The sequence below is a fragment of the Etheostoma cragini genome, chromosome 20, assembly GCF_013103735.1.
Source record: "Etheostoma cragini isolate CJK2018 chromosome 20, CSU_Ecrag_1.0, whole genome shotgun sequence".
NCBI classification, from domain to species: domain Eukaryota; kingdom Metazoa; phylum Chordata; class Actinopteri; order Perciformes; family Percidae; genus Etheostoma; species Etheostoma cragini.
This window is the reverse complement of record NC_048426.1, coordinates 5,568,217-5,575,003: the sequence shown is the minus strand read 5'-3', so window position 1 is coordinate 5,575,003 and position 6,787 is coordinate 5,568,217. Positions and strand designations below refer to the sequence as shown.

General features: G+C 43.3%; 1 protein-coding gene and 1 long non-coding RNA gene across 4 annotated transcripts in view; both read left to right on the top strand.

Annotated features, from left to right (window-relative positions):
* The window catches only part of LOC117935449, a 4,938-nt gene extending 4,069 nt beyond the window's left edge, over nt 1-869 (top strand). The window contains exons 2-3 of the long non-coding RNA XR_004654763.1: nt 295-298; nt 858-869. This is a non-coding gene — a long non-coding RNA (uncharacterized LOC117935449). The remainder of the gene's footprint in view (nt 1-294; nt 299-857) is intronic.
* The window catches only part of slc8a3 (solute carrier family 8 member 3), a 142,686-nt gene that overhangs the window by 83,167 nt on the left and 52,732 nt on the right, over nt 1-6,787 (top strand). The gene's annotated exons all lie outside the window — the stretch shown is intronic.

The following is a 6,787-nucleotide window of genomic DNA, read 5'->3' as shown; positions in this document are numbered from 1 at the left end:
CCCCCCCCCCCCCCCCCCCCACATAATCACATACCTTCTATGAGAATTTAACACAGGGGTGTGTATAGTTATGCCCCCTGTATTTTAAGGAAGAACATTTATTTATTTACATCACATTATTCATTCACAAAGAAAATTGGTGTCCTTAAAAGGTTGGATTTTCCACTGGACTTTTTTTTAAGGCATTGAGATCAATTTCAAACTGATGTTTTTTTTATTCCTCTGTTTAATCAACTTTAGGCTGGGTGTGTAAACTTTCTCAAGCCACTGTACCTCCAACTCTCTCCTTGTGAGTTGAGTGTCCAAACTGGGACTCACTTTGGCAGACATGTATTATTCAAACAGCATCTGGCACCCCCACTGCACTGACTCTCCTGCTTTTGCCTTAAACAACTTGCAGTCACAGCGTTTGCATCTGGCTCTAGCTTGGCCAGCAAAGTGGCTGAGGGGAGAGTGTAGGGTGATTTTGTGACTCGGTTTGTGTTGGGGTTATGTAATATCGATGCCCGACTTCAGCAGGCCGTTCCCTGTTTGAAAGGGGGTTTTCCTTCCTTGTTTATAAAAAGTTTTTAGCTCTTTTTCAGTTAGTCAGGTATTCTTTGATTTGTTTGCCTCGCCGTGATGGCAAGAAATAAAGTAGACGTGGAGAGAAAGGAGATGGGGGCCACAAGGCCTGTACACTGTACAGGCCTTGTGGGTATGGAATATTAAATCTGATGTGAGTTTGTCATCAGATTGGCAAGAAATCATTGACAAATGTGTTTACTGGCTTTTTTGCTGTGATTGCTAGGGAGAAGCAATAATCAGGACTATAATGAGCGAGGCCCATAATCCCTGCGCTTGGTGACAGAAACCAGACCTGCTTAATTAAGGCACTGATTTCCCACGAGGCACTGGGGCCTTTTTTACCCCCTTCTTCTCCTTCCCGTCTTTATTGGCTTGACTTTGAGTGAAGGCGTTGCTATGATCTGACTAGGCTGAAATACTGCTTTGAAAGCGTTTATTTCTGTTTGCCTTTTTTTTGGGTGATGATTCTCACTATTGTTTTGATGTCTATAATTCATTCCTTGGCTTCTGTACAGGTCGCTATACTTCTGACAAGATGCAGATGATGTTTTCTACTAAAAACTTTTCGGGATCTTGTTATCCTGCCGCCATCAAGCCCTCCGTGCTACAGTGAAGTGAAACTAATGTGTGCTGTTTAAGAAACCATGCTTCCCCATGTGCTTTAGCCGTGGTTAATTGCAGTCTTGTGAAAGAGTGAAAAGCCACTGAAAAGCACTCAGTAGATTAAGGAAAGAGACGGAGGCTGAGGAAACGTTCATAAGAATGTGAAGGTTGTGTTTAGGTCGAACTAGAAGGTCCAGGGCCAGGGCCAGGGTTGGCGGCAGCAGGTGCTTTATGAGTAGCACCACGGAGAGAGAAAAATGTTGTATTTAATTGCAGCACCTTTAGCTGCTGCTCCTTCTCTAGCCTGGAGGACATAAGTCCTCCTAGTTTTTGTGAAAATCTTCACCAAAGAGGGAACATCTTCAGGCTTTGCAGAGTAAAAGCTGGGCGATTCGAGGGTTAGGAGATTGGATATCACACGTATCACATATCACTCCCTGTGCTACTCCACCCCAGTGGTTTGACACTTCTAGGGGTTAGGCAGTATTATTCAGTGTTTGTGGAATGAGAGCCAGAAAGGAGACCGAAACAGTAAATCTGCTGTCAAAGAAGAGGCATTGGAAAACAGAGAGGAGGCGGGCCGCTAAAGCAAATTTCAGCCGCAGTGTGGTTTTTGGCCGCAGAGGAGCAGGAGAAACTAAACACTCAGCATCTGCCTCTCCATCTCTCTGGCTCCCTGCACCACCTCCACCCTCATGTCTCACTCCCTTCACAGTTTTCATTTCTTCTCTGCCCTCCTCCATCTGCTCTGGACTTGGGGAAGGCTAAGGCCACTGGCTGCAGCAGAGGTGTGAACCTTCTGATCGCCTGTCATTACCCACTGGCAAGTCCCGCTAATATTCAACTTAAGGGTGCTGTGTGTAGCATTGTAGCATCCACAAATCATTATCACGCTAAGTTTGACAAGCGTAATACAATTTGACAAATGAGAACACTAGTGAGAAGATTTTTGCCCCTTGACTTCACTGTATGTACTTACAAATTACTTTCCTGCATGTCAGTCTGTCAGTCTTTTTCCTGCACCAAGGAATTTTTGCCCCCCCCCCCCCAAAAAAAGAGGTATTAGCCAGTGCCAAAGGAAAATCACCAGTGATAAAAACGTCAGGAGGCGTAGCGGCTGCTGAGATAAAGCAATCAGTAGTGAAATGAGACCAGTTAAAAACTTCTTAATGTTGCGTTTAATAGTGTTTTACTTTGCTGTGGTACAGGATCCACCGACTCTGCACAGGTAGGGTACGCAGCGTTCAAATAATGAACCAAACTTGACTCTTGGTCTCTGATGTAAACGCCCCCTTACTGCCTTATATTCCAATAATTTTTACTGTGTTTTGAATTCTCACATGCCTGAGTTTTGACTTTTCCTTCACATGAATTTCGCTATAGAGTAATTGATCGAAGGAGTTTGAATCTGTGAGTATCTTTCTAACTTTGCTTGCGTTTAGTTTTTTTTTTCTCAGCTGACCCCAGGGGGGCTCCACAGTCTGCAGTTCCAAAGTTTTTAGTTTCTAAAAAACTCCGACATAATTTAGCCACTGTTGTTGCCTGTTGCTGTAACAATACTTGGTTGCGCTAACGTACTCGCCGATAGGATTTAAGATGTCCCGCCACGCTGAAATACGTCCAGCAACCTACTAACATTTTAGTAGGTTATATAGTTGTATAAACTACTAACTAGTTTATACAACTATCTTCCAACTATGGGGTTTTGAAAGGGAAACAATGTTGAAGTTGTTTGTATATGTATTCATTAGATTTAAGTTTATTTTCTACTTTGCAGTTTGCACAATAAAAATAGTTTAGATTCTGTAACAGTTTCAAGCATTCTCCATCATATAACGTCATTGTATAATGTTGTGGAGCCCAGCAAACCCTTTAGTGATCAAATCTAGTAAACAGGATGACATTGAGATGTTTTTTTTGTCAAATTCAATGTAGTCATGAAAGTAGATAAGCCATTATAAGCCTAAATAAAGGCCTGGTCAAGGAAAAGAAAGAAAATACTGTGAAACCGCCATACTGCCCAGTACTACATAGTTCATAGTGTAAAGATTGGACACAAGGGGTTACAGTCAGCCTGGTTCTGTCCAAAGTTTTACAGTTGAAAGCAGCTATACGTCCCCAAAAGAAAACCCACATAAGAATTGTTCTTGTTGCATTTGTGTTTGTGTGCAGATTAAACAGATTAGAGACTGCTTCCAGTCTTCCATTAACAGAAGGACATTTCCAGGATGAAGCGTTTTGGTTTGGCCATTTGGATTGTGCAATAAGACAGGCCTGCTTGGTTCTTTCTGGGAATGATTGTAAAGATTTACACAGAAGGACCGTAAACAGCATTTCCTCTGCTGTGGACAGAATACACATGAAGATACACTGGTAAGAGCAAATGAAGTTAAACCATAGCCCATGTTACTGTATTGTTAACTCCATTTAATATTGTATGAGGTGTTTTCTTTAGCGGGGTGCAAACGGTTTAAAGAAATGCAAACAACCCAGAGCGTTTTTTTTCTTCTATCCCAGAATATACAGTATGTGTGGTCTGGTAATGCGAGACTAGGCTACTGCTTCCTGGCTTTACGTAACAAATCATAACCCCCTCTCCCGCCCCTTAACGTGCAAGCCCCAGAAAGTGAATACGGGAGACAGGAGAAGTAGCTCTGGCACTGGCACTGGTCCTGGTCTTGACTCGGTCTCGCTGTGCCTTGGTCTTGGTCTTGGCTCGGTCTCAACCACTCCAAGTCTCGGTCTTCTTTCTGTCTCAATACACTCTGGTCTCGGGAATGACTTGGTCTCGGTTTAAGTGGTCTTGACTACAACAGCGGTGTATAGTTTTGCTGTGCGGCCCCACATTGATCGAAAAATAAATTATTGCAGGTTTAAAGAGGGTGTGTGACAAAAATATAGTTTATAGAGACCCTAATATACTCCTTCTCAGTGTCATATTCGTAATCTTGTGGTCCACTAGAGGTAAACATGTAACATAAAGGTTACATGCTTTGATGTTCATAAAAACATATGTTTTTCATGCTGCCCATTGCTGCAGCGCCTCTGCCTGAAACACGTAAAATACGGACGTTTGGACAGTTGCTGTCTGTGTGTGATGCGACGGGAAAAACACCTTCGCCGTGTGTGTAGAACACACTGGGGAGAGCATCTAGACGGGGTTTAGCAAGTAGGATGGAGGAGGAAATTCCACACAGGGATGTTGGTCGGGGGGATGGATGGAGGGGTCAAACACAGGACCTTCACCCAGGAGAGCGGGGTTTGTGTCCCTTGTGTGTCCTTAAGCGGCCCGTTATTGGCGCGTGTGATGCCCACCCACAAGCTTTTTCTTAACCTAACAGCGTCAGAAGGGACGCCAATAGTCCTGACCAAGCGCATCTAGTTAAAGCGTGTTATATGACACGTCAATACCAACGACATAGGCACCTGACCAAGGGTGTGTATTTTGGGAGTGAGAATGTGTTGCCCACAAAAGCCCAGTCTGCTCTGATTGGTCAGCTGGCCCACTCTGTTGTGATTGGTCAACCAAGTCACTGGTCGGGCTGTGCTTACTCAGGCAGCACCTGTAGGCAGCATAAAGGGAAAACTGGGCTGGCATTGAGGAATTTCAAATGGGAATGCAAAGTGATGAGTTTCAGGCAGTTGAGAAAAAGCGCTGTTCTGGGGAGAGAAAGCTCCATTTGGAGTGAAACGGATTTTTTGGGACTTGACTCTATTTCATAAACAAATAGACAGACAGATAGATAGATAGATAGATAGATAGATAGATAGATATCGATCCCAATACAATGGGAAATTACGGTGTTACAGCAGCAAAATCAGTCACACAGCACATAATATAAATGAAACACTACAACATACATACAATATACATGACATAATAGTAGGAATAAAATTCAAGAACAAATATTTGAATATATACAAGTGAAGAATATAAAAATGTGCAACTACTTAAATAGTATGCTCATATTTGAAAAAGACCAATCATGCAGGTTGCACTTAGTGCAGTATTGTGGTGTCTCAGAGTCTTATGTAGCACACAGTGATGAGGTGTTAAAGAGTTTTATTAAAGCTATATTTTATATACATTTTAAGCATTTTTTAAGCTTTATAAAGCTATACAACACACACAAAAAGCGCAGTAGGGTCTATTTAATACCATCAGTTTTATTGCTAATTCCTTAAAGACCACAAATTACCACCCAGCTGAACCATGGACTGGTGTCAGTCTAGCATCTAAAAGTAGCACACATTGCACGGAGAGGGGAAGAGAAAAAAAGGGTCATTAAAAGCTAATTTGCTCATTTTTTTCCCTCAGGGACACCCAGCAGGTTAACCGGCCATGTTGTTTAAGTGCATGGCTATGTTTTTTGCATGTGTACATAGTGGTGTAATTATCATGTGAGGCTACATTTGCGGTTTCTCCATGCCTACATGCATGTCAGGCAAGAGTGCAGAGTGTGTTTGCCAGATCCCACTTGTCCATTAGACTCCAGTGCTCCCTTTTCTGACTTCTGGGAGAAAAGCACTGCACTTTTCCAGACGGCAGCACTGCAGACATCTCGCCCAGCAATCTGAGGAAAGCCCTGCCAGTGGGATATGAAGAGAAAGAAAGAGAGATGGATTGTTCTGTCGTCTGTAGTGCGCTAACAGGATCTTAGATAGTAGACTCCCCCCTCGGCGAGCAGGATTCACATCCAGAACTACATACACACCGGCCAGAGAAAGGGGATTTAGCCGTGCATTTGCAGCAGCAACAGAAATACATTTCAATTTCTCTATAGATGCTCGGATTAGTAGTTTTACATACATGCTGTGAGGGTGTATAAATATCTGTGTTTGTGTGGATGTATGACAGTTTGTGCTTTTGAATGTGTTTGGGTGTGAATATGTGTGTGTGTGTGTGTGTGTGTGTGTGTGTGTGTGTGTGTGTGTGTGTGTGTGTGCGACATTGCTGTGACTGACTCAAGCCACGCTATATGTAACGATGCTGGAAGTACATCAGTGGGATGTCAGGGAAACAAGCTGCTTTTTGACTCGATACACGAGCAGCTATCCATAATGAATGCTGCGGTTCCTTATCTTATTAGCTGAACTCCCGCTTTCCAAATACTCTTAAATATCATGCGTACAAATTGCATTTTCGCTCGGATAAAGAGGAAAAGCGTCTTCCCATGAGATGTCAGACAAATAATAAAGTATGTCATCCCTATTTCAGGGCTAGCTGCGCCGCTGTCGACTGCTGTTGACTCGTCTGCTGCTTGCAGGGAATGCTTTCTGAGGCCTAGCAGAGCGTTGTGCTGGAATCTCCAGCTTGTTAACTCGTGCTACGTAAGATGAGACAATAGTACCCCGGGTCTCATTCAAGCCAGTGTCCAACATAACCTCATAACCTTTCCAGGCAGAGGAAGACAGGAGAACTAACAGCTGTATGATAAGACAGTGCTGCCTTATGCTGCCAAGGCCACTGAGAAGGTAAACACATACAGTCTCTGTGGAGATCCAGTATGTAGAGTGGACATTCAAATACATAGGGTCAGATCTGAAATCCAGCATAATTCAATGAAGTCTTAGGAGTCCTTATTCCTAGCACAGAGAAGGTGGGGGTGGGGGGGGG